At 35.9% G+C, this 27,222-nt stretch overlaps 1 protein-coding gene across 2 annotated transcripts in view; it reads left to right on the top strand.

Moving 5' to 3' along the window:
- Positions 1 to 27,222, top strand: part of GABRG2 (gamma-aminobutyric acid type A receptor subunit gamma2) — a 114,262-nt gene that overhangs the window by 66,279 nt on the left and 20,761 nt on the right. The gene's annotated exons all lie outside the window — the stretch shown is intronic.

The following is a 27,222-nucleotide window of genomic DNA, read 5'->3' as shown; positions in this document are numbered from 1 at the left end:
GGTTATTTGTAAACTCTGTTGAAATCAATAGCGTGAATGATAAAATATAAATGTATAAGCTAAGAAATAGAAGACAGGAATCTTGTAAAAGAAATTCTGAAGGGTCCAATTTCAAAAGTTGCTCATTTGTGTCTTTGTCTTAACATTCTTAATCACGTTATGTACATATATTGAATTCTTAGACTTCAAGCCCAATCTGTTCATTAGAAATGGAGAAGTTGAGGCCTAATGAACACTGGGTTAAATTGTGACAGAGCTAGGGTTAAAACACCATGCTTTTATTGTTGTATCTAGTGTTTTATTCACTACAGGAGCCACATCACTTGATGATACCTGCACCATAAATGTACAGACTTAAAATATTTTATGAGTTTATTCTTTGCTTTCCCATCTGCAATTCATGATCATATATTTTAAGCCTCATTTCCAGTAGTGGCATTACAGGCCCCACCAATGAAACTGAGAACAAATCCTGAAATTTTATTATGGGGTCTGTGAAATTCCATGAGATGGAAATGACCTGTTAATGACTGACATTTTATGATCTCTTAAAATATAAATCATATAAGCCAAATAACAATTAAATAGATATTTCTAGACAACATATACCACCTAAAACTTTGCTTACTATAGCTTTTACACCTGCAACAATATTCTGCTTTTTTATGAATGCTTTTTATTGAAGTATAGTTGACATAAAATATTAGTTTTAGGCGTACAACACAGTGATTTGACAATTATATACATTATGAAATACTCACCATATGAAGTGTAGTTACCATCCATCACCATGTTAAATTATTACAATATTATTAACTATACACCCTATACTGTACTTTTCATCCCTGTGGCTTATTTATTCTATAACTAGAAGTTTGTGCCTCTTAATCCCCTTCACCTGTTTTGCCCATTCTCCCACAATCACCAGTTTGTTCTCTGTATTTATGAGTCTATTTCTGTTTTTTGTTCACTTTTAAACATTTATTTATTGAAAGAGAGAGAGAAAGAGAGGAGGGGTAGAGAGAGAGGGAGAGAGGGAATCCCAAATATGCTTCGTGCTGTCAGCACAGACCCCAATGCGGGGCTTGATCTCATGAACTGTAAGATCATGACCTGAGCCAGAGTCAAGAGTTGAACACTTAACCAACTGAGCCACCCAGATGCCCCTGTTTTGTTTTTTATATTGCATATATAGTAAAATATTATGGTATTTGTTTGACTTGTTTCACTTAGTATAATGCCTTCTAGGTCCATCCATGTTTTTGTGAATGGCAAGATTTTCTTCTTCTTATGGATGAGTAATATTCCACCATGCCTGTGTGCCTGTACTTGTGTGTGTGTGTGTGTGTGTGTGTGTGTGTGTGTGTACCACATCTTTATCAATTCATCTGTTGATGGACTCTTAGGTTGCTTCCATATCTTGGCTATTGTAAATAATGCTGCAATAAACTTAGGGGTGTATGTATCTTTACAAATGAGTGTTTTTGTTTTCTTCAGGTAAATACCAGTAGTGGAATTACTGGGTCATATGGTAATTCTATTTTTAGTTTTCTGCAGAAACCTCATACTGTTTTTCATAGTGGCTGCACCAATTTATATGCCTACCAATAGTGCACGAGGTTCGCTTTTCTCTACATCCTCCCCAACACTTATTTCTTATCCAACACTTGTTATTTCTTATCTTTTTGATACTAGCCATAGTGCTTTTGATTTATACTTTCCTGATAATTAGTGATGTTGAACATCCTTTCATGTGTTTCTTGACTATCTGTGTATCTTTGGAAAAGTGCCTATATTGCCTGCCCGTTTTTAATTTTTTTTTTCAACGTTTATTTATTTTTGGGACAGAGAGAGACAGAGCATGAACGGGGGAGGGGTAGAGAGAGAGGGAGACACAGAATCAGAAACAGTCTCCAGGCTCTGAGCCATCAGCCCAGAGCCTGACGCGGGGCTCGAACTCACGGACCGCGAGATCGTGACCTGGCCGAAGTCGGACACTTAACCCACTGCGCCACCCAGGCGCCCCGCCTGCCCGTTTTTAATAGGATTATTTGTGGGGTTTCCTTGGTGTTGAGTTCTATGAGTTTAAAAAATATATATTTTCCATATTAACCCCTTATTGGATATATCATTTGGAAATAGCTTCTTCCATTCAGTAAGTTTTAGTTTTGTTGATGGCTCCTTTGCTATGCAAAATCTTTTTAGTTTGATTCAGTCCGAATAGTTTATTTTACCTTTTGTTTCACTTGTCTAAGGTTAATGTCCAAGAGATTATGGTCTATGTTATCTTTAGGAATTTTATGGTTTCAGATCTTATATTTAGGTTTTTATTCCATTTTGAGTTTATTTTTATGTATGGTATAAGAAAGGGATCCAGTTTCAATCTTTTGCATCTACCTGTCCAGTTGTCCTTGCACCACTTACTGAAGAGGATCCTTTCCACGTTGTATATTCTTCCCTCCTTTGTTGCAGATTAATTGACCATATATGTGTAGATTTATTTCTGGGCTCCTTTATTCTGTTCCATTGATCCTTGTGTCTATCTCTGGGCCAATGTAATTATTAAAGAATAAAGCACATGGAGTAAAGTGCAAAAACAATGTTTTCAGATTGATGAATTTTTACAAAATAAACACATTCATGTTTTCACCACCCAAATAAAAATATAGAATAATACTAACACCACAGAAGCCTTCCTAATACACCTTCTTAGTAATACCTACCTACCACTACCTCAATCCCTATTCTGGTTTTTTATTTTCTGAGCTATGTTTTTTATCAGGTTTTGAAATTTACATGACATTTTATCAGTTTGATGTTTACATGAATGGTATCATATGGTATGCAAACTTTTTCATCTAGTATCTTAGATTCAATACATTCTTCCATGTTCTGAGCAGCAATAAATCATTTCATTGATATGTAATATGCAATTTCATTAATATACCACAACTTATTTTATGCCTGATGAACATTTTGATTGTTTTACTTTTGACTACTATAAATAACATTGCTATAAGCATTGATATGCATATCTTTTGGTGCATTTATGCATTACTTTTGGATATATAACCAAGAGTGAAATTTCTGGGCCATAAAGAAAGCAGATGTTCAGCTTTTGTAGAAACTGCTAGTTTCCCAAGTGATTCTATCACTTTATACTTTCAGTATAAGTTTTAGATACTGTGCATTCTAGCCAAGTCTTGGGATTTCCATGAAAAGTTACTGTTTTAAGTTTTAATTTTAATTTTTAGCCACTCTGATGGATGAATGGTGGCATCACTTTGTAGATTCAACTTTGATTTTCCTAATGGCTTCTGAAATACGCTTATTGGTCATTTGCTTATTTCTCCTTGCAAAGTGTCTGCTCAAGACTATCCAACTTTTTTGTCTTTGTTTTTCTTACTGGTTTGTGGGAATTCTTGAATATATGGATACAAGGCTTTTGACAGATAGATATATGTCTTCTCCCATTCTCTGACTTGCCATTTAATTTCTCCATGATGCTTTTTCATCAATAGTAGTTCTTAACTTTAATGTAACAAAATTTTATTCTTATGGTTAACTGCCTTTTGTGTCATGTTGAAGATCTCTCTGCCTATCCCAATGTCAAGAAGAAATTTTTCTATGTTCTAGAATTTACATTTTATTGTTAGACCTTTCATATTTACATCCATGATCCATCTGGAATTGTTTTTGTGTAAGGTGTCATGTAGCAATCAAGCAACAAACTTAACCAAATGTATATTCAATGATGTTATCAGCATTTTTTTTAAAAGACTGTCTTTTCCAGATGCAGGTTAGTGGCAATTGTATAATGGGTTAAGTGACCATATATATGTTTCTTAGAGTAAATGTAGTATGATTTTCTACCTTTGTGCCAGTGTCACATTGTCTGAATGACTCTAGTTTGTAAACATCTTGTTACCTAATCTAATTATCTAATAATTCCTCAGCTTGATTTTTTTGGTTACCATATAGAAAAATATCATTATGTTTTTCTATAAATTTTAAAGCAATATTATCAACTTTAAAAATACCTGAAATGACAATTGATGCTGTATTGATTCTATAAATCTTTTATGGACAGCTGGCATCTTTATAGTATCAACCTTCTATGAACAAAGTATATGTCTCCTTTTATTTAGATCTTCTTAATTTGTTACTTAATCATACCTTTTGTGTGGATGTCTGTGTGTGTGCATGTGCATGCATGCATGTATAAGTCCTGCACGTTTTTCATTAGACATCATAAAAGCGCATTATAAGACAAATAGAAAAAGCCCAAGAAGGAGAAAGAAAAGAAGGGAGAAGAGGAGGAGAACAAGAAGGAAAGGCAAGAATAATAACAAGAAAGACAAAAGCAAAAACAAAAAGAGCAAGAAAAAAGAACACATACAAATAAACTCAGACCAACCTTGCTCATGAACTTGGAGGTAAAATTGTAATGAAGGTGTTGACACATCTACTCCAGTGTTATTTAAGAAGAATATTATTTCACGACCAAGTCAAGTTTATTCTTAGAATGCAGAACTGGCTTAATATTATAAAATCAATAATTACATGCTAAATTTATCACAGTCCTAAAATAAAAAAGGATATACATATGATTCTATCTCTGGATGCAAAAACATTAATTTAGAAGACTTAACGTTAATAATAAAAATTACTAGTAAACTAAAAATAAAAAGGAATGTCCCCAATACAATAAACAGCATTTAAAAAAGAAAAGAAAAAAAAAAAAAAAAAACGAAGGCAAATATTCAGAGGTGAAATATTGAAAGATTCTCTCCGGAATAAAAACTCAGTAAAATCACTAAATCAAATGCCAACAGAAAAATCACTATTATTTCTCTATATTAGAAATAATAATTAGAAACTCAACTGAAAGCTTAGGTTGTTTTCCAGATTCCCCTTTCTGGTCTGTCCTGGAACTCCATTTTTTTACTGTCCTAGCAACATGAAAGTGCTGAATCAACAAATATAAGTGACTGTAGTTTTCTTTTTTCTAGAATTTTGAGAGAGGTCCTGGATGCCTCCTTTGTTACCTGATGCCTTCAAACTATGTGCTTTCATTTCTTGTCAAAAAACTTTATCCATTTTATTTTTAAAAATATTTTTATACTTTTGTCTCATCAGGAGGTTTGGTGTGATATAGGTTCTTTTTTTACAGTTTAAAATGGACATCTGTACGATTATTTTTTTCTTGTTCTTACCATTACTAACATCCTTTAAAGTTTATTTTTGATTTTTTAGTCGATTGTAGTTAAGTCAAAATTACCTTTGAATAAAAATTTGTCTTCAATTTTTGATGCTTTTAATCCCTAACTTTATTATTTTTCATACATTTCCCATATAATTTTTGTTGGTGTTCATTAAGGTAGGAACATTGTCTCTCGGTCTATGTTTTATACCCTCACATAGAATCTGCCATATATTCTCAATAAATCCTTCTGAAAAGTTAACTTAATCTCTGATTCTACAGTGCACATTCATTTTATATCTTAGTATCTCTAAAATTAAGACACCTTGTATTTTAAAAAAAAATTTTTTAACATTTATTTTTGAGACAGAGAGAGACAGAGCATGAATGGGGGAGGGTCAGAGAGAGGGAGACACAGAATCTGAAACAGGTTCCAGGCTCAGAGCTATCAGCACACAGCCCGATGCGGGGCTTGAATTCACAGACCAGGAGATCATGACCTGAGCCGAAGTCGGCTGCTTAACCGGCTGAGCCACCCAGGCGCCCCTAAGACACCTTTTAAAATCTATGTTATTTTGCAATACCTGTAAGATAAGTAGATTCTGATACAGCCAAGAAACCACCAATATTAACATTTAATATTAATTAAAGCACTTTAGAACATATTAAACATGATAATCATTAGATATTTGAGAAAAAGTAATTGTGAGGAACTGAATTATTAGTATTCTGCAGATGACAAACTGAGATTTGGAGAAGTTAAGAAGCTTGCCTTGTGTCACTTAGTATGTGGCAAAGCCAAGACTTGAAAACAGGCCCTTCTGACTCCAAAGAATGTACTTAAATAATCATTGTGTTAACACTTTCATTTGTGTGTGAAACATTTAAAATAACTCCCACTATAGGGCACCATCTTTAAATTATAAATCAGCACAAAATATATGAGGAAAGTCAATCCCTTATGTTCACATATCAAAACAGGGCAGTAAGCAACAAGTCAAGATTAGGACAGTAAATTGAGTTAAAGCAATGCTCAGTATAGGCTTAGAGATGCAAAATAAACCAGAGCAGGCTCCCTAGAAGATTGCATGCATGAATGGGGTTTTAATGTGAGATTTTGTTAGGCTGAGGAGTGAGGAGAGGCATTTAACCAAGGATAAGAGCTCAGATGTAGGAAGGACCAAGCTTATTCAAACAATTGTGAATGTTGAGTGTTTAAGGAATCCAATTAGTAACATGACATTTTTGCCTCTCCTGTTCTAAAACGATTGAAAAAGTAAACAAGTAAATGGAAAGCAACCAAAGTGTTTTCTTCATTACTGGCAAGGCTGATCTTGTTTGTTTGTTTGTTTAAAGTTTATTTATTTTGAGAAAGAGAGTGCATGCAGTGGAAGGTCAGAGAGAGAGGGAGAGAATTTGATTTTGAAAAATCTCACATATACCTATGTGAGCATGAGCTTGACAATACTAAACCCCAGAACTAGAATTACCCATCCAGAAGAACTAAGATCACCCATACCTGGATAACAAGTGAAACAGGTATGTCCTTTAGGCACTCACTGCCAAGAAGAAGGAGGAACAGGAAGGCACTGAGCAATGACTGTCCAGCTTCTTCTAAAGCTCATCACTCACCTAAACAATTCCATCTTCCCTGGGATGGATTGAAATTCTATAGAGTGGATAGTAGTGTTATTCTAATGAAGTTCTTTCACAGGGTGGAAAACATTGGGAGTGGAGATGAAGCATACCTTCAACTTGGTCTAACTTGAAAATCTATACCTAAAAATCATAAAAATTGACTCCCTTTCTTAATTTTCTACTTGGCACATAATGCTAGAGATCCAGCCCTTCATTCCTAGCTTGCCTTAAATATTTCCAAAAGCCATGAAACAGAACTGAAATACTGCCATACAAAATAGCTCAAGGGATCTCATAAGTCATCCAGAAAGAGCATTTTTTAAGTGCCTTTTAAATGCATTTAAATAAGGTACACTGTTCTCGGTTCCTTTTGGAATAGAGGGACATGTTTGCACCTAAGCATATGAAAAACTGAATGCCAGACAGGGTTTCTCAGGTCGCATCATGGTATCTTTCCAAGTGTACCTCCTATGTGTTCAGTAGTTCAAATAATTAAGTCTGAAAACAAAAGGCCTTGGGATAAATATTCTATATCCTAAGATTTTCACTTTTGGTAGAGAAACAACTAGAAAAATTTATGGCCTAGATACATATGTTTTAATTCCTAGAATTTATATTTATTTGTTTCCAGTTGAATCTTTGGGCCAACTATGTTTGGTGCTAGAGTCCTTTTAAATTCTCTGGATATTCAATATTATCTCACTATTTCCTCATGTATCCTTTCTAGCATTAATTTTTGTTTTTATGAATAATTTTAAATTTTGTTAGGAGAGTAAAATAATAGGCATCTGGGTTCTACTGACCAAACCACTTCCAACCAAGGTTGTGGGTAACATGGGCACTAAAGAGGCCTCATTGTAACATAGTAGTTATACTTTAAGGTCTGATATATAAGGTTTATTGGGGTCCTATACACCATTTTGGAGTTAAGATTTTCAGATTTCTAGATACTACTTGTTAATTACTGTGAAGTTCCTAAGGCAAAAGGATTCTTGGGCTGTCTCAGGAACATCAAGAAGATCAGCGAGACTAGAAATAGGCATCTAGTACAAGGAATTTTACTTTAACCAAGGTGGTGGTTTTCACAGATGCATGTGATGAATGGCAACAAAGTTGAGCGAGTATAAGGGGATGGTGTAATGATCAGACAAAGAATTTACAAAGAGTAAGGGAGGAGAGGATACCGAGGAGACAAGGGAGAATAAAAAGCTTATAGAAACTATGGATTGAAGGTCCCTGTTGGGTCAAAAGATTTTGGAGACCAGAGTACCAGAGAAAGTTAACTAGAAACAAGAGATTTTAGTCACATAGTAGGATTCAAACAGTAGAGATTAGGGAACAGTTGCAGTTAATTTTTAAAAAGTGGTGTCGCAGGGGTGCCTGAGTGACTCAGTCAGTTGAGCATCTGACTTCGGCTCAGGTCATGATCTCACAGTTCGTGGGTTTGAACCCCACATCGGGTTCTGTGCTGACAGCTCAGAGCCTGGAGCCTGCTTCAGATTCTGTGTCTCCCTCTCTGTCCCTTCCCTGCTCTCTCTCTCTTTCTCTCAAAAATAAACATTAAAAAACATTTTAAAAAAAAGTGGTGTTGCAGTGCCACACAAGTGGGTGAATAAAGTGGCACTGAGGTCACTGTCATTATATCAGCAGACTAGAGGGATTTAAGGAACTCAAAGAGTTTTATAAAGATCATACAGTGATCTTTGACAACTCAGAATTTACATAAAGGATGTCAGAGAGTGCAATAGTGAGCCAAGAGTTAAAAATCTTTAATAAGTGGGAAATGATCTGAGCATATTGATTAGATATGGAACACTCAAGGTGGCTACTGCTGGGATTGTTGTTGAGGGTATGGCTAGGGAGAAGTTATCTGTGTCTCCTCCTTCAACCTTACAGATGAGGAAAGGCATTCTGGAAAATCATATGTTTATGCCAGTATGTGATCCAGGCCTCTCCCCAACTGATCCGTGACAATTGGAAAAGGCTAGGGAAATCACAGTCTTACACTACTATGTGGATTCACTCTTGACCTCAGTTGTGGGTGAATGAGCTTATACCAAGTGTGAGACTCTACCTGCAAGCTTTAAATAGAGTTGAAACTTTAGAAGAAGGCAAACGTTATCATGAGGTTTCCCTGTTCACTGTGATAATGTGGCAGAAGGCCTAGGGAATGCTGGGCATTGCTCTCAGGTCGAATTCCAAATTCCTTAGCATAATATATGTAAGCCTCAATATCTGCTTCTCCAAGCATTCTCTCTCTGCCTTCTTCACTCAATCCTGAAGCTCTACCTGATACCCACAGAACTGTTTGTAGTTTCCCAAATATTTCAGGCTCTCACATGCCTCAGGGAATTTGCACTTGCTGTTTTCTTCTACGTAGCATTTTCTTGGATTCTTCACCTGACGACTCTTTCTGTCCTTCATGATTCAGCTGAGATGAAGCAACCCCTGACAATGTTTGCACCTCTCTTCCTTCATTCTCTTCTTTTGTGGCACTTGTAACAGTGTTATGGATTACCTGTTTACTTCTCATTGTACATGAGTGGCACTTTGTGAGCCGAGAAGTTCTCATTCACCCGTGTATTTTCAATTCCTCCCACTGGGGGTGGCTTATAGCAGATGATCAATAAACATTGATTACTATAAATATATTTAATTTCCAATAGTAATAAATATTCCTTAACTTTTTAAAACTTACAATTCCAAAATTTCAGAGGTAATTCCCAGGCATCATTACCTCTGCAAACCTATCATTATTAGAATTCAACAGTGGCACTATTAAGAGATGATAAGAGAGGAAAACAAGTAAGTACAAACACATAAGTAATAGAAATTTAAGAGACCATGATTGCCTGAAGCTCCATGGTTCATGTTAAGGATTGTTTTTAGCAAAGTTATCAAATCTCCACACACTGACAAAGTGTGTGTTTTGAACATAAATGTCATCTTTCTTCACAGGAAAATCTTCACTATTGCATGCACCTTAGATATTTGGAATAAATGGATTTTCCTTCAAAATTAAAACTGTGCTCAAAAAAAATTAAGATTATTCTAGGTTCATATTGGAATGTTTTAGCCTGTCTTTTCTCTCTAATCATCTATGTAATCTGTTTAGGATTTACAACTAAATCTAAGATTTTTATAAGATTATAGAATTGGGACTATTCTTATTCATCATGTAATCCAACCATCACTGGAAGCTCATATCTCCAGATGTGAGCAGTACTAAGGTTTGACTTTATGGTGGTTTAGGCTGTCAGCCTTCTCAGTTTAGTTTCAGTGGCTCTGGATATGAGGCTGGACTCATGAATCCCAGAGATCCCAATTTTGAAAATCTTGTCGACTGAGTTAAAGCATTGTGTCTCCAGGAATCCCCTATAAAATGCAATGCTGCTAGGAAAGATAATCATTTAGACCCCTGGTCTATCATATTGTCTTCCTTTCTACCAGATAAGTCAAAAGGGAGGGCATGTGACACAGAAAAGAGTTGAGTGTAGATGTGAAGAAACGTGTTCCATAGAGTTAAGTAACTTACCTTAAGTTGTATATCTATTAAGAACTAGAGTTAAGATGTATTTCCAGAGTTGATCTCAAAGCCCACACTGTTTTCATTGCATAATCTTGACTAGAATGTAGATGTTGCTCAAGGCAAGCAGGTCAGACAAGGTCCTGTATGAAGTAGGGCAGGGGGCAGAAAGGAGATCTTTGGCCAAACAGGACAGAGAGCATCAGGAGGAAAAGACCAGAGAAATGGAAAACATAATATACAATTTCAGCCTTTATCATGTTTTTTCTTAGATCTTCAGAATTAACCAAAAAAGGGAAAACCATGTTTTCTTGTAACTACTGGTCCAACCTTCTGAATGCTCTTCCTTTCCTGGGGATTAGAGAACATGGCTACATGCCAAACCATGTTATCTCTCCTGCTTAGCTATCCTGAGCTCTCTTCCCTGGCTGAGATACAGTGAGGAGGTGGATTGATTTCAGCTCAGATTTTCATCTTGGTCATTCAACCTACATTCTGCAAGTGGCATTATTTTACTTCTGCAGGCAGAGAGACAGTCAGTCCCTCCCTGGAGGACAGTTGACTAAGTGTGGAGAGACTGTTGGCATCCTTTCCCTTGTCTGGGTTTGTTTTACATAACGGCATGCCACAGCTCTTCAAGGAACAATGCTAGAAACTGCACTGGTTTCCCTTCCTGTGACATGTAGTGAGGAAACATAAGTACTTGCAAAATGCTGTTGCTCCAAGCTCAGCTCCCAGCAGGCAGATAATCAATTTTCTCCAATGCCAAGTTCCTTTCTCTTCTCTCCTCTCCCTCTTACGCCACATTACACATAGGAACCTATGACAGAGGATCACTGATAGCTTCCAGTTCTCTGGGAGGAAGGTTGAGGAGTGAGGGCTTCCCTCTCTTCATTTCTAAGATGCAGCTATTGAACAAGTTGATATCTAGAATTACATATTTCTGTCGTTTTGGTTATTGTGTTATTTTGTCAGTGCATGCAGCAAAAAATATGTACAACACTTTTAATGGAAATTCAGCATGGAAATTGAGAATCAGCCTCCCGGAATTCCATATTTTAGATCTGATGCTAACTAATTGTGTGGTCCTGGATGTATCATTTTAACCCTGAGCTTCACTTACAGCTGGATTAGATGATCCTTGAGATGTCTTCTAATTCTAAAGTCTAAGCTACATGCATTCTCTTTTTCTATTAGTACATCTTTCACTTAACTCTAAAGTAACAGTTGTTTAAAGGAATTACTCTAGAACTAGGAACAAAGAGAATCTGTCTGTATTCTATTCTTTATCAGTGTCTTTTCTTAACAAGAACAATGGTCAAACTCTATAGAGGAGCCATGAGGGGTTGCAGGGAATGTTTATGTCACCACATTTTTTTTATGTATTTCTCCAAAGATGAGCTATAGAAGAAGGATACCCTTGGAACCCTGTGGTAAGCTGTTCTTTTCTTTCAGAGATTTCAATTTGGTAACAGCCAAAAATAACTAAAAGAATAGCCCTAAAATGCCTAAAATATGGTAAAAATGTAGTCCTAAAAAGTTTTCACTTTGTCTCAAGTATTGCCCAATAATTAAAAGCCTTTTATAAAAGACTTCCCTACTAAAAATGTTCTAGGTTCATTGCATAGTGAGGTCAAAGGGCAGTAGGGGTCTTTGGGCAGTTAGTGAGCCCCCCTCCCATCTGCATATCCACTCCTGGCAACTGGGGTCTCTCTCAGTGCAGGTCTTTGGTAGTTCATTTTGGCCAAAGTCATTTTAGGATTGCTATTCTATATCAAAATTTTAGGGTGCTCATAAAATATGGAACAGTTTTTAAATTCAAACATTGTCTCAGTTATGCCACTGGGAAATCAAGGCTCTAATTCACTTCAGACATATCCTGCACCAGGTTCTACTTCATTTTTAATTTCAGATTTGAAAGTTAAATGTCAACAGTTCCTTTAAAAGTAACCATTGTTTTTTGAAAACACATCTGCCCCTATGTTTCATTTCAAGCAATGTTTTCTTCAGCTTTTGTAGAGATGGCTGTAACTAAGCTTTGAGCACTGTGTGTGTATGTGTGTACAGGACACTGAATTCTTCACACTCATTTTGGATTTCTCACGTGGATTATTTTAGTCATCAAAACAATCAAATCAACCTTGATTGAATGACTGTTAGGGCATGATGTTTCCTATTTTCAGACTGTTCTAGTTCCTTGTACTTGATTATTCTGCTCCCATGATGAGCTCTGGTATATCAGATTTAGCTTTTCTTGTCCCTTATTGGGAACTGTGTTAATAGTAGCTGCCTCACGTAATTTCTAAATTGGGCACATCGCCTTGTGTTGTATTTTTATGATCTTACATGAAAAGAATCTATACTGGAAGTAAAACCTACCCCAATAATTTTTGGACTTGAGTCTGCATTAAATTGTAGAATTCATGTTCATGCAAAGAATGGCTGGGGATGTTTGCCTTCCTTACTTTATGTTTAGTCAGCACTGATCTCAGATAATTCTTTATTCAAGTACATTAAAGTCAATCAATCTGTAATGAAATAGTTATGAAAATAGATGTATATGTCTACTAAGTATAGTTTAATACTTTATTTTGCTAAAATGCCTTGGTATGATATATTTGATAAAATTTAGTATGCCTGAGAAGTTTAACCAGTTTTTCTTATTTGTTTTACTTGGCCAATTTTTATCTGTTTTTTGAGGGTCTAAGTTTTTTCTGTGCCTATAGGTGTTGTTTTTGTTTGTTTAACAAAACTTTTCCGCTTCTAACTTGCCTGGTATTTATCTCTTAAGAAGAATCGGAGAAATATTTGCCATTGATGTTGATGTGTAATACGGATGTCTTATTCCAGCAGGCTGGTTCCTATTCCCTCTCTCTTCATTGTATGACTACTATAAGAGTCTGTCTTCCATAATTCAGTTTATTTGAGATACACATTGTAGTGTACCCTTAATTACTAATGAAATTAAAATCTTATAGCTTAAAAACAAGATGAGCTGCATGTAAGCTTGGTGAATTTGACATTGTGGCAGATTGCAGATTGTTCACCAAAACATACATGGCAAACAAGAAAAGAGAGAGAGAGCTTCTCTTTTTGCAGAACGGAAGTCTTAAAACATGGCCAGGAGTATCTTCCCTACCAATATAAAGATTAAATATAGTAATATTTAATTTAAAGCAGCTATTTTCAATTCTTTAATATCCTATAGCTTGAAAACTAGGTTTTGTGAATTGTTACAATTACTTCTTCGTGCCATCAAATCCAATATGTTGTCAAAGAATTGGTTGGGCCAAAGGAGCTATAGATTAATGTTAATAAATTCTACAAATCACACATCCTTTAGAAACTGATTGAAAACAAAGAGTGGTATTTTTTTCTTCCTTCCAAGAAGGTTATAGAAGGGAAGCAAGGGACTTCAATTTGCCATTATTTAAATACCAGATTCCAAGTAGGCTACAATTTTACGAATTTCAACATCAAATCCTCCTTGAGAGATCTCTTGGGATCAGCTGACAAGAAGTTCTTGCCTCAATGCTGACAGAACAATAGTTCTTGGCAAATAACAGCTCTCTACAATTAATATTTTTTCCTTCTTATTTGCAAACCATAAAAATGGTTACTCCACAGAAAGAATTGGTTAACTCTGAAGTTTACGTAGGAACTCAAGCATGGGAAAGGAGAGAGAACATCTAATTAAATGTTTAATGCATAAAACCATGCTTCAATTTTACAACTCACAATTTAGTTATTCAAATGATGGTATTAATGAAAATAAGAAAGCTCTTGGAGGTAAATTGAGAGACCTAGCTTCTGGTGAAAGTTCTATGGTGTGACCTTTGGCAAGCTCTGGTATTCCTCAGAGGTTTACTTTCTCATCTGGAAAATGAAGGAACTGGCCCGATCTCTAAATTCTCTTTCAGCTTTGACACCCTAGGATCAAATCCAAATTCTAATTCAGCAATGAAAGTACTGAAAACCCTCTATATAATGACGCCAAAGACACTTTCAGTTTTTGGTGAGCAGAGCATTACACCATTGTTCTTGATGCTAATTAGACATGGAATACCATCTGTGAAAATAAAACAAGTGCCAACTCAAAAAAAAAAAAAAAAAAGACTTGGAGGGCCTTTAATAATCTCTTATATCAATCCTGCAATAGCAGAAGCCAAATAAGAGGCAGATACCTACATACATTGGTTCACATAATTTCTCTCCTAGAACATTTGCTCCCAGAAGCCCATTTTGTTCAAAAACACAATTCTTTATCTTCCCTGTGGACAAAGAATGCTGAGCATCAACCCCCTAATCTAGACTATCCTTCATAAAGTGAAAGAGACACAACATTCCATGTGGCAAACAGGTCAATGCTAGAATTCATTCTCTGACATACAAAGCAAAAAGCCTTGAGATGTGAATCTCAGTATAATCAGAAAATGGATGTGGTTGCATGCTTTTCTCAACTCTTTATATTACTTTCTTTTATTAATCAAGTCACAACAAGGGCTTTTTGGTGGATAAAAGGAGATGACTCTGTCTCATAGTTGAGTAGAGGACACATGTCATCTCATCAGCCCTGGGGTGGAGTCTTGAGTAGATAGTGTCAGGTATTGAGTATAAGGCCTGCTGACCCCTACTAGGGGCATTCTTATATCCTGGCTACACTGTGGCTTCTTAAGTTGTTATGTCTGCAATGGAGTCTTTTCAGGGGAAGGAAGAAGATAGATTGTTCTGCTCTCTTGTCTTTGACTCCAAGGCCATTACAGTGCAAGAAAAGAGGTTCTGTCAGATGTACAGCTATAGAATTCTTACATTTAAAATCAGAGAAGGAAGGAATGGGATTAAGATTTGACTTCCTGATGGTGGAGAAAATTGGATGTTTATTGTAGATACAAATCAAAACCAACAGCTCTGATCTAAACTAGTTTTTCAAGGTCATAAGACCCTCTCAGTTCAGTGAAAACATTAGGAAAAGGAAAAAAAATAACGGTAATAAAGGTCAGTAACGTTTATTAAGGCCTAGGATGCCTCAGTCCGTGTTCCAAACACTCTACAGCAATCATTCCCCTTAACCTTCACTAGAATTCTAGTAGGTACAGATGACTATTATCCCTATTTTTCCATGTGCTGAAGCTGAGACCAGACAAGTTAAGAAACCTGCTTAAGGTTGTCGAGCGAATTAATGCCAAACTAAGAAATAGCCAGTTTTTATTTTACTTTTTGTCAAATATTTCTTCATTTTTCATAGATTTTACAATTCCTGTTGGTGAAATTTGAATATATGTTTTAATATGTAGCTTTAAACATCCCTAATAATAAATTTAATATTAAAAGAATAATTAACATTTTATGTAGGGTCTTGACGAGATTCATTATCTAACTGATTTAGTTTTATCTTACAAAAAAGACAAAAAAAAAAACAGAAAGGAAAATGGATTTACCCAAGATCACACAACAAGATCATAAACAGGCAGGAATTAGAGCATAGGTCTGCTGACTTTGAGTCTAGTGCTTTCCCTACCAAAATAAAGCTTCCTTTCTCAGAGAAGTTGAGTGTTTTAGAACTATATGTAGTTTTATATGATTTACAGTTTTTAAAAAATATATTAGTAATTTTTTACCAGACATCCTAAAAATTATCTTGAATATCACAAAATGTAAAACTTCCAGGGTGAGAGAATTCCAGTGGAGGATGGGGGTGGGAAGCTTTAAAATTGACTGCTTGGGTATTGAACAAAGAGCAAGTGAGGTCAAGTTTTTAAGCTTACAGTTTTGCAGAGTATCCCCAGGAGTGATTTGACATCTTGGGGAACATTTTGTGATTTGACCTTTTGCAACCATTGCCTGCAGTTGCCTGAATTTGGATGTTCTTTTTCCAGCTGCTTTCAAAGCTGTTTTAGAAAGCTTGGTGTTCTGATAACACTAGGTTTCTCAACTGCTGTGGAGTCTTTTCTTTAAGAAAATGTCAGTGCCTGGGTTAGATTAATCAGGTCTGGCTTCAAACACAAAATTATGCTGGGCCCATCAAATGAATAAAAACAAGAAATTACAGTATTTCTACTGACATGGTTATTTCTCTGGAACAGTTTTCTGGGTTTGAATTAAAGTCATTAACAACCTTTTGCTCTTTGCCTCCTGATTTTGAAACCATTTGTGGCATACATCTATAAATCCAACAGATAGAATTCTAATACCATCTTTATTGCTGGTAGCATTGATTTGGAAGATACATTTGTAATCACAGTCAGGATTCTTACTAATTTATCATGCATATCTAACTTTTGGCATCACCCAACTCAGAGGAGAAGTTGGTGTATAAGACCAATTACTCGCTTAGAATAGCTGGCTGAGAACAATTCAGTACCTAAAGTAGGGACTGAGTAGGACAAACTTCTAGATTAGCCTCTAAAAATTAGTCCTTGGCTTGACTCAGGAGACCTTACCAAATGGAGAACAGATGCAAGAAATTATTAGATCTATCCAGTAAGGAAACACCTAAGTGGGCATGTGTCTCAATTTTGCCTATCAGACAACAGAAGGAATGAAGCAGAAGAAAGAGTGGAATCTTTACTTTCCAGTATTTTCCAAAAGTGTGGAAATTCCTGTTTAATAGGTGAGGGAAAATAGAGGAAACTGGCTGCCCGTGGCTAAAGACTCCATTCTTCATGAACAGACCTTGGACCATGCCTTTCATATTGGGAAATCTTGTTTCTTTCTGCAGGCCACAAGTAGAATTTCTGTACTTTTCCTTTGTAAAGTGCAGTCTCATCATGTACATGTCAGGATGGGAAAATATAACATATTGACCCATTTGCTGTGGCCCTGGGATCACAACTGTGACAAATCAGTTATAACCTCTAATTACAAGGAGCATGAAGTCCTTCCTCATCCAGCACTTACCTGTGGTTGGCTGGAAGTAAACAACTGCTACTTTTCTTAGGATTTCTCAAATATCCAGTGATACCTCTATTAGGCCAGTTTAATTTTCTTGTTCAAGTTGACAGATTTAACTATGCTATGGTGTGTGCTTCTTACGGGTATCTCTCTCCTGAGCCATTGACAATATTTCCAGTCAGCAACTTACAGCCATGAGAGCTGAGTGGAATATGAATTCACACTTTAAAATCTCCCCTACAATGGGACTTCTCAAAGAGAGAAATTAGGAGATCTGGTGGTGTCACAGTATATACATAAAAGGATATTTTGTCACCTTTGACTACCAAGCTATTGATATATAACTAGTCCATACTTCAGTTACATATTGAACAGTGAATCATTGAACAGATGATTTTTATGACACAAATCTGTGAACTATGTTCAAATGATGGTATTAATGATTTTCATGGACACACTGATTTTCATACAAACAAGAACAAGACTGAACGCTTTACTATTATTCCTGATGGTTGCAGGTAGCCTTTTAACAAAGGATAAAAAATATATAGATATCACCTCAGGAGGAAGCTCACTTACCAATGCCATAGAAGTTATTTTGCAAAACAACTGTATCATCGTCTCTGAATTTTACAAAGCACTTTTGCTACAATTAGCAAATGTGGTTTTCACAGCAGCCTTAGCAATAGGTATGATTATCTCTATTTTACTGGGAGAATGTAAACAATTTGCCCTTGTCTCTGAACCTTGTTAATGTCATTAGTAGTAACTTGAATTCTGGAACTGGATTCAGTATATTTCCTGCTACTACAACCTACTCTGAATTTACATAAAACATGTTTTAGTATCTAGTCAGATGTTTGTAGGAGTTAGATTTAATTATGCTGAGAAATTGCATTCTTTTTGGATGGATCAAAGTGGCAAACACATTCATTTGTATCTTCAGCTTTAGACTTCTGAGCCAGAGTTGTTTTATTTATATAAATCCCAAGGTGAATTTATTTGCTACATTGTTGGAATTTGACAATGGACCCAAAACAATGAATTGTATTACAAAAGGTCACACTGAGCTAAGAAATTGTGGTGGCTTCTTCAGAGGGTGAGAAAGAGAAGTGATTTACACTAGTAAAGAGAATTTTCTAGGACAGAAATACAGAGAACTGAGTTATTAGCAAACACTTAGGTTCACTGAATGAATCTAGAGAAAATCACTCATCTCTGGAATCTTTACAAATACTAAGCTTCCTTCTATGCGAAGCTATTCTCCAGGAGGAAATCTCTAGTATGGTTAAGTTTCCATTCTCCTAAAAGTAATTTGCCTATCATAAAAGGTTCAAGAGCAAATGAAAAGAATTTTTCTCTTTGTGGTTTGAGCCCCCAGTTATCCAAACCAGCTTTCTGTATTAACTATATTCAATAATTGCTTGACTTTCTATTTGTGTGTTTGCTTTTTGCTTTTTTTCCATGATCCTAGCCATTGGCTCAAAATAAACAGGCTGTGGGGCACCTGGGTGACTCAGTCAGTTAAGTATCTGACTTCGGCTCAGGTCATGATCTCACAGCTTGTGAGTTTGAGCTCCGTGTCAGGCTCTGTGCTGACAGCTCAGAGCCTGGAGCCTCCTTCAGATTCCATGTCTCCCTCGCTCTCTGCCCCACCCCTGCTCACACTCTGTCTCTCTCTCAAAAATGAAGCTTTTTTTTTTTTAAATGAACTGTTTTTTAAATGAGCTGTTTACAAAAATAATGTTGCTTTGGGAGGCAGAAGTCTGGGGTCTGCCACAAGATAGCTCTGTGTTCTTAGATAAAACACCAAACTTGGTTGATGGATCTCAACTGCCCCTCTATCTTTAAGAGAATGGAATAGGTTGATATAGATAAATTCTCAGACCCTTTCTAACCAGTTCTTTTTTGGAGTACTATTTCCTTCATGCTTGTATGTGCCAGAATGGTGTTAATAATGTTACATAGATTATGCTAGTTTGTACTTATAAATTACATTAATGGGCTTTTTATTATGTGCCATGAATTATACCAGACACTTTACATACATTCACTCGTTTCAGGTTCAAAATAACCCTATGAGGTGAGTTTTCTTAGTATCCCTACTTTACACATAAGGAACTTGAGACTCAGAGAGTTAAGGCACTTTCCCCAAATCGCACAACCAGTTAGTGACAGGACTAGGACTTTTGAACCAAGCCAGTCTGACATCACAGTCCTTAGAGCAGATGTTTTTGATGTACCCTCCTTCCCATCTTCTCTGAGTTGGTGTATCCATCCTCCAGGTGTTGTAAGGGGTGACTGCTGACAGCTCACCACTGTTCCTTCTCTCCAGAATTGCCTTTGACCAAGACAGAACCATCTCAACAAGGAGATTAAGACCATTACACTTTAGCCTACAGAGTACACGTGGCTGCTGCTCTTGCCTCCAGGTGGCACTAACTCTGTCGTGTACTTTGTTCCAGAATCTCCTAGAAGCTTTCCTCCTTAGACTGAAGCAAATCTATGCTTAGCAGTTTTTCCCACTGCCAGTTCTTGCTTCCTTCTCTCACTCCCCTTCTTCTGAAAGCTTAAACCCACAAGTAACTCAACCCAGCAGGAATTCTTGACTCCACCTCTGTTTCTAGGGAATATAACTTGAAGCAGATGTCTTCATAATCCTATCCTCTCTTTGCTCAGTGGAGAAGTCAGAGGGAGACTTTAAAAGATAGATTTAGCCTAGAAAAAAATTTAAAAATTATAAATTATACTTTAATTTTCCATTTTAATTTTTCAAATTGTTATTTTTTTTCCATATATGAGTTTAAAGAAATAATAGATGGAATAAAAATGGCGACGTTTTGAAATGAAAACACACTATTAGACTTAATGGAGAAGACTGATTGATCTGTTTCAGCAGCCAAGCCCTTTTGTTTTCTTCTCTCATTAATTGAATCTGGCTGAGAAACTCAAATCGCCAATTGATTTTTTAATAAGCATAATGCAGTCACTCTGATATAACTGATTTCCTATCCCTTTTTTCTTCTTGGCAAGTGGTTAAGATTGCTAACAGCTCACTGTGACCTTATATTCACATCTCCGGGGATTAAGTTCAGCAAGGTGTCCACTAAAAATATTTCCAGAAGCAATAATTTCTAAAGTGAAAGCTTAATATTTTAAAAGCTCATGGTGATCTCTGCCTTGTTCTTAAATGTTTTGGATATAGAGCTCACCCAAGATTTTCTGCATGACTTTCTAAGCTAAAACATTTATTCATTTAACAAATAATTGTTGAACTCATTCTGTGTACCAGGCACTGTACTAGATGCTGTGACTAAAATAGATGAATAGGTATGGCTATTTCCCTCGTGGAACTTGTGAACTAATTATAGATTGTAATCCAACATTCACACCAATCATAGACTTTGAATTGTGATCAGTTCTCTAATAGTCATACCTACTATGAGGTTTTACTGAAGACATTAGATCTATTGATTTATTTGATGATGGGATAAATTAATGGATATCTGAAGGCAGAATGGAGTTAATTAAATAAAATAGGGATATTAGAATTTTAGCCAAGACAATCAGCATATGAAAAGATCCGAAGGCAAGAAGTAGCAGGGCCATTTAAGGAATCACAAGAACCCCAGTTGGAGTGTAGGGAATACTATTTAAGATGAGGTTAGAGGCTAGAGTCAGGGGAAAGACCATACAAAGTCTTAAAGGGCAAATTAAAGGATTTTAGTGTGTACTGATATCATTGGATACTTATAGAAGGGTTTAGAGGAATGTATATGTGTGTGACATGATCAAAGGAGCAGGGGGTATTCCAGAAATTGGAGGTAACAGGGATATGAAGACATAAGAATGAGCAATACCCCTTGGCAGAGTAGAAAGTAAGTCAGGTTGGGTGGGCATTAAATGGAGAGATGATAAATGGTGTGAGATACAGCTGGGATGGTTCAGTATGGATCAAGGTAAAATGGACCAGAAGCATATGTTAAGCAGTATGGATTGTATACTGAGAAACATGAAGGGAATGGCATGAGCAGAAATGCATTTTAGAAAGATTGGTCTAAACTAGCACTGTCCAACTGAGTTTTCCAAGATGAAGTAGCTTTTCTAAAATCTGTACTATCGCAATATAGTACTTACAAACTGTATATAGTTACTGAGCATTTGAAATGCCTTTGATGAACTGGAGGAATAGATTTTTGAATTTTGTTTAATTCTGTATTTTACTTAAGGTAACTACCATCTTAGCACAAGTCTAGTCATAGTACAGAGCACGTGTGTATGGTAGTGTGGTGGTGTTGGGACATTGGGAAATTGGAATGAGGAAAAGGAGCAAGGAGATGAGCTAGGAATCTGAGAGAGACAGAGGAGGTCAGATCTTCCTGACAGAAAGATCATAGAAGTGTGAAATGAAAAATATTTAATTTACTTTGTCTAGGGCTTAAAGAACATGAAGGAAATAGAAAAGTTTAGGTTAAATTCGGATTATAGACAGCCTCCCATGCCAGACTAAGGGGTCTGGACTGTGAGGAGGAACATGGATCTCTTTAAGGCTCTCAAAGATTGGAATATTTATGCAGAAATTTCAGATATGTTTCTTGCCAGAAACTTAATTACGGTACTGACCACCTGACTGGCTCAATCAGTTGAGCATCCAACTCTTGATCTGGGCTCAGGTCATGATCTCACGGATGATGGGATGGAGTCCCATGTCAGGCTCCACACTGACAGCACAGAGCCTGCTTGGGATTATCTCTCTCCTTCTCTCTCTGACCCTCCCCTGCAGGAAGGTGCGCTCTCCCAAAATAAATAAACTTAAAAAAAAAAAAAACATGGCATGTTATCATGTATATGTTTTGATAGACCCTTTGCCATTGAGTAGTGATGCCATATCCCTAGGTCTTTCTTAGCCTGAGGAGTCTTTGATGGCAAGGATTACAGTTTAGTCGTGTTTCCCTTCCCCTGACTTCACAGGATCTAGTTACTGAAAGAATGTTGAATGTAATTCCAGAAAAGTTAATAGGACTCTGAGCAGTCATTGGGAATGGTGGGCAGGTGATGGACACAGAAACACATGGGAACAGCATGTATAGAAGTTAGCAGCCATTTACCATTTAAATTTTGAAGTCATTACTTCCCCATAATACTCTAGACTCCATAAGCTCAGGGACTGTGATTCTGCCCAAGGTATGCTACTCATTCTTTTGAGCACACAACAAACCTGGAGAAAACTTCATGCCACTTGAAAGGCAATATTTACAAAGCATTTTTTGGGGGAAAAAGTATTTATTCTAGATATCTTGAAGTTAAATATGTTTTTGAAAAAGCTATTTCCATATTACCTTTCAAAAAGTGAAGTATACCCCCACCTAGAGTGTGCAGCTCTTTGTTTACATGTTGTCTGTACTGTAAATTTTTTGTCCCCCAATGTAATAGGCTGAAAATGAAATACTTTCACTTGGCCTTTCACTGATCACTACCAAAGTTGAGACTCTTCATTTATCCATTCATTTGCCATTCATTTTGTTTAACCTAGTTAAAAATTTGGGTTTCTTTTCTCAATGATTAATGGGAATTGTTTATGTATCAGTGATATTAGACTTTGATTTCTTATTGTGGAGATAGATTATTCGGCTGTGGTATTTTGCCTTTTAAAATTGCCTAAAGCATTCTTTAAAAAATTTTTTTAAGTTGTCATCTGTCTGTCTGTCTGTCTATCTAGGTAAGTAAACTCTCTCCCCAACCTGGGACTAACTCACATCCCCAAGATGGAGAGTCACATTGCTCTACCAACTGAGTCAGCCAAGCACCCCTAAAGCATTCTTTATAATACGGGAGTTGTACCTTTTTTTAAATTTTTTTAATGTTTTGTTTTAGTTTTGACACAGAGAGAGAGAGAGACAGAGCATGAGCGGGGAAGGGGCAGATGGAGAGGGAGACACAGAATCTGAAGCAGGCTTCAAGCTCTGGGCTGTCAGCACAGAGCCCCATGCAGAGCTTGAACCCACCAACTGTGAGATCAGGACCTGAGTCAAAGTCAGATGCTTAACCAACTGAGCCACCCAGGTGCCCCATGAGTTCTTTTACATGCTAAATACGTAATATTTTTTCCATTATGCTTTTTATGTTTTATGCCTTTTTACAGTAAGATTATAAAGATATTCTTTTGTAGTTTTGCCTTGTGTAGGATTTATATCTCTTGTAGTTTTCCTTGTGTAGGATCACACTTGGATCTTCAGTCCATTTTAAATTTATTTTTGTGAGGTGATTTACAGATCTAATTTAAAAACAAACTCCCCAAAGGAAAATGTGGCCAATCAACTCTCCTGCTTTCCTATGGTCAAAAGCAACCTCAGAGAAGGATACCACAGATTCAAGCATTTAATAAGGGGTGATAAAATTAGATCTAATGCATTTTATCAATACATGTCTCTATCTTAATTATAGTCAAAAGAAAATTATCTTTTCCCCATTTAATCTATTTAATTTAGAATAAGTTTTGAGATTCCATTGGTCTTAATTTCCATATTCCCTAATAGAATGCTCTATGCATAGCAGTGATTCAAAAATGTTTGTTGATTTAAATAAAGAAGAGACTATAAAAAAAATGTAAAGAAAAGCATAGTACTAATAATGCCTTCAAGTCAATCTAGTAGAATAATATATACTCTATTCAATGATATTTAAGTGGAATAAGAGTCATGAGTGAGGAACAAAGTGAAGTATTTGTTTTACTCACCATCCTGACAAAGTATTGATGATGTTGAGATAATGTATGCAAATCATTCAGCCCCAGTCTCTGTACACAGTAGGTCCTTGTTACTATATGGTAGGTAACCAGAAAATACTTGTTTTCATTATTTCAGATGTTCATTGGGGTGGAAGACTTTTCTACTGTGGAATCTTTAAGTTTTTAGGAAATAGTTTTATATATGAAATAAAATCCTAAACACCCTAATAAACGCTGAATTTTAAAGGTTTAATATGATTAACAACATAGCTTAAAAAAATGAAATTCATTATTAATTGACATTGATGGTCTCTTCATAAAACCAGACATGAGAAGCTTATAAAACAATAAAGAAAGAATGGACCTTAGTGGATGTCATTCAAACTCTTTCCTCTCTTTTCAGTTATAGCTTGTGTCTATTATATGCTAAATTAGGACACAAACAGGGACTAAACTAATTTATAAAATGCTATGACTTTAAATATCATATGTTAGAATAAATCAATAGATGAAATATATTTGAAGTGAGTGAAATAACCACTTTTGACTTGGTTGGCGTTTAAACATTTTGGGCTTAGGAATCACTGATGTGGCACTTTCAGAGGATTTGATTTTATAGGCTTCTTGGCCCAGAGTTTTTAAAAATACAAAAAGGGATGTGGCCTTAGAGATAAGACAGGCATCAGGCTGTCACTGTGAAGCTGCTTTGCTCTTAAATGGCCTGTTCCCAAGTTTGAATTCGTAATCTAGTGGTAGAAAAGCTTTGGATTTGCTGGCAAAAATGAAAGATGCTCAGAAGCTATTACCTTAAAATAGAAATTGATAGATAAATAAGCTATGGAAGTTTAGATTCTGACCTGAAAGGAAGTGGAGAATTGAATTAGATAATTATCTTGTTAACTTCAGACAAAATTAAAGTTCACCTTTAAAAGAATCAGATCATTAATGCCAAAGTATAGATTCTCATTCACTTACATGATACGAAGTAAAACGAAGTTACTAATATTGTGTAGATTTATTTAAAATATTTTAATTTGTAAAGTCTCACTTAAACACATGTTTAAAATGTGCAGAAAACTCTCAAGGACTCTGAAAATAGGGAGAAAAAGTGCCACTGAATATTAATTATGTAAAAAGAAAACCTTGCCTTGTTTTTCCTATCTAGCATATGAGAACTTGAATTTGCCTTTGGTATTCTGATCAAAGAAACAGGAAAGAAAAAGACAGACATTCCTTGGGATAATCTCAAATGAAATGTTTTTACTCCACGATCATAGCCTGTGTCTGTTATATTCTAAATTAGAAGAAAAGCAGAGACCAAACTAATTTATGAAATGCCATGACTTTACAGAGCTTAAGTGCAGATAAATCAACAGAGAGAAGCATAAACTAATCAAGACCTACTTAATATCAGTGAGAAATTCCTACCTTTATGTCTTCCGGAATAGTTGCTAAATAATGGCTACTCATTGATCTCTGAGAGGGAACTTGTGGTCAAATGGAAGCTGAATTTCCCAGTTAGTGTCTGGGTCACTGTCACTGACTTAACCAAGCCTGACTTGGACAAATGACAGTACATTAATCCACCAAAAGGCAGTGTTAGGAGGTTTCATAACCCCACTTAGGAAACTGCAGGATTAGAGGAAAGTCATTACTCCTTGGAGGAGTAACCAAGGGGTTTTCCTGTCTCATCAGCTTGGAAGGGTGTGGAATGACACTTGCAAGTGGGAAGGAAGACCTGGACTGAGGAGTCACAACTCATTCTGCTAAGTCAGTCATCTCTGCCTGAGGCTTCTAAAGTACTTGATTTTCAAATCAAATCTAAATCTCCTAAATAAGTAGAGAAACATAGGCACAAAGCCAAATAATTAAACCAAAACACAGGATTTGTATTTTGTTCTTTATGTATTCTATGACAAATTATAATTTAGTAAAGAAAAGAAACAAGATTTGAGAAGTGGTCTCAGGTTCATCTCCCATTGCAAGAGCAGACATAGTCTTTGAAACTAATATTCTCTAAGAGTATAAAGAAAATATAAATGTATAGTAACTGAAATGTGTCTCCATAGCATATTATCTAGTTAAAAAATGTAATTCCCTAAAATTTCACTTGGAATCATACAAAATGAAAGACATGATTCTTTCTTTTGATCATTCATTCAACAAATGTTACTGAATACCTATTTGGAGTCAATTAGGATGCTAAGTACTGATAGTGCAACGGTATGCTAAAAGAGACACTGTGAACTCGTGCAATAAATTCTAATAGGACAGATATTTATAAAAATAGCCACACATATGAATGAGAAACTAAGAATTGCAGTGTTATGAAGGAAAGCCATAAGATTCAATGAAACATGAGAAAAATGTCTCAGCATAGAAATTTGGTTATAAACTGGGTAAAATAGGTACTTACTGGTGTCAGTCACCAGCATATTGTTCTGTGGCTTGCATAGAGAAAGGTCCTGAGAATAAGAGGAAATTGTTACAAATCTTAGGGTTCATTATAGGTACTGTTTCCTTCCCTACCCACGAAGCAAAAAGTTTTATATTGTATATATTTAAGTAGGCAGCCAAGGCACCATCAAAAAACACCTCAAAGAAAAAAATATTATCAATATGCTCAAAAGGTTTCCTTTCATCTAGTGGTCACATTACTTATGAAAGGATCAGAAGTCAGTTTAATCTGTTTTTTTTTTTTTAACCCAAATGGGCAAAAGATAGTTTTCAACATACCCCTTGTACAGAACTCTCAAATGTGTGAACATGAGAATTCAACATATGCTTATTTTCAAATGCTTTGCAGTTTTTTACTGAAGTATAATCGACATAAAATAACCTACTGGCTTTAGGTATACCTCATGGTGATTCGGTATTTTTATACATTACAAAACGATCTCCATGATACATCTGGTTAACATCTGTTACCATATAAAATTATTACAATATTATTGGCTATATCCTTACGGCTTATGTTTTATAACTAGAAGTTTGTAACTCTTAATCACCTTTACCTATTTCACCTTCCCCCAACCCCTCCCCACTCTGGTAATCAGTTTGTTTCCTATACCTATGAATCTGTTTCTGTTCTGTTTTTTAGTTTGCACATATAAGTGAAATTTGTCTTTTTCTATTTTACTTAGCATCATACCCTCTAGGTTCATCCATGCTACTACAAATGGCAAGATTTAATTTTTTATGGTGTAATAATATTCCATCGTACATACATTACATCTT

The sequence above is a fragment of the Leopardus geoffroyi genome, chromosome A1 (genome assembly GCF_018350155.1).
Source record: "Leopardus geoffroyi isolate Oge1 chromosome A1, O.geoffroyi_Oge1_pat1.0, whole genome shotgun sequence".
NCBI classification, from domain to species: Eukaryota; Metazoa; Chordata; class Mammalia; order Carnivora; family Felidae; genus Leopardus; species Leopardus geoffroyi.
Note: the sequence above shows the minus strand (reverse complement) of the source record. Positions and strands in the feature narration are given on the sequence as shown.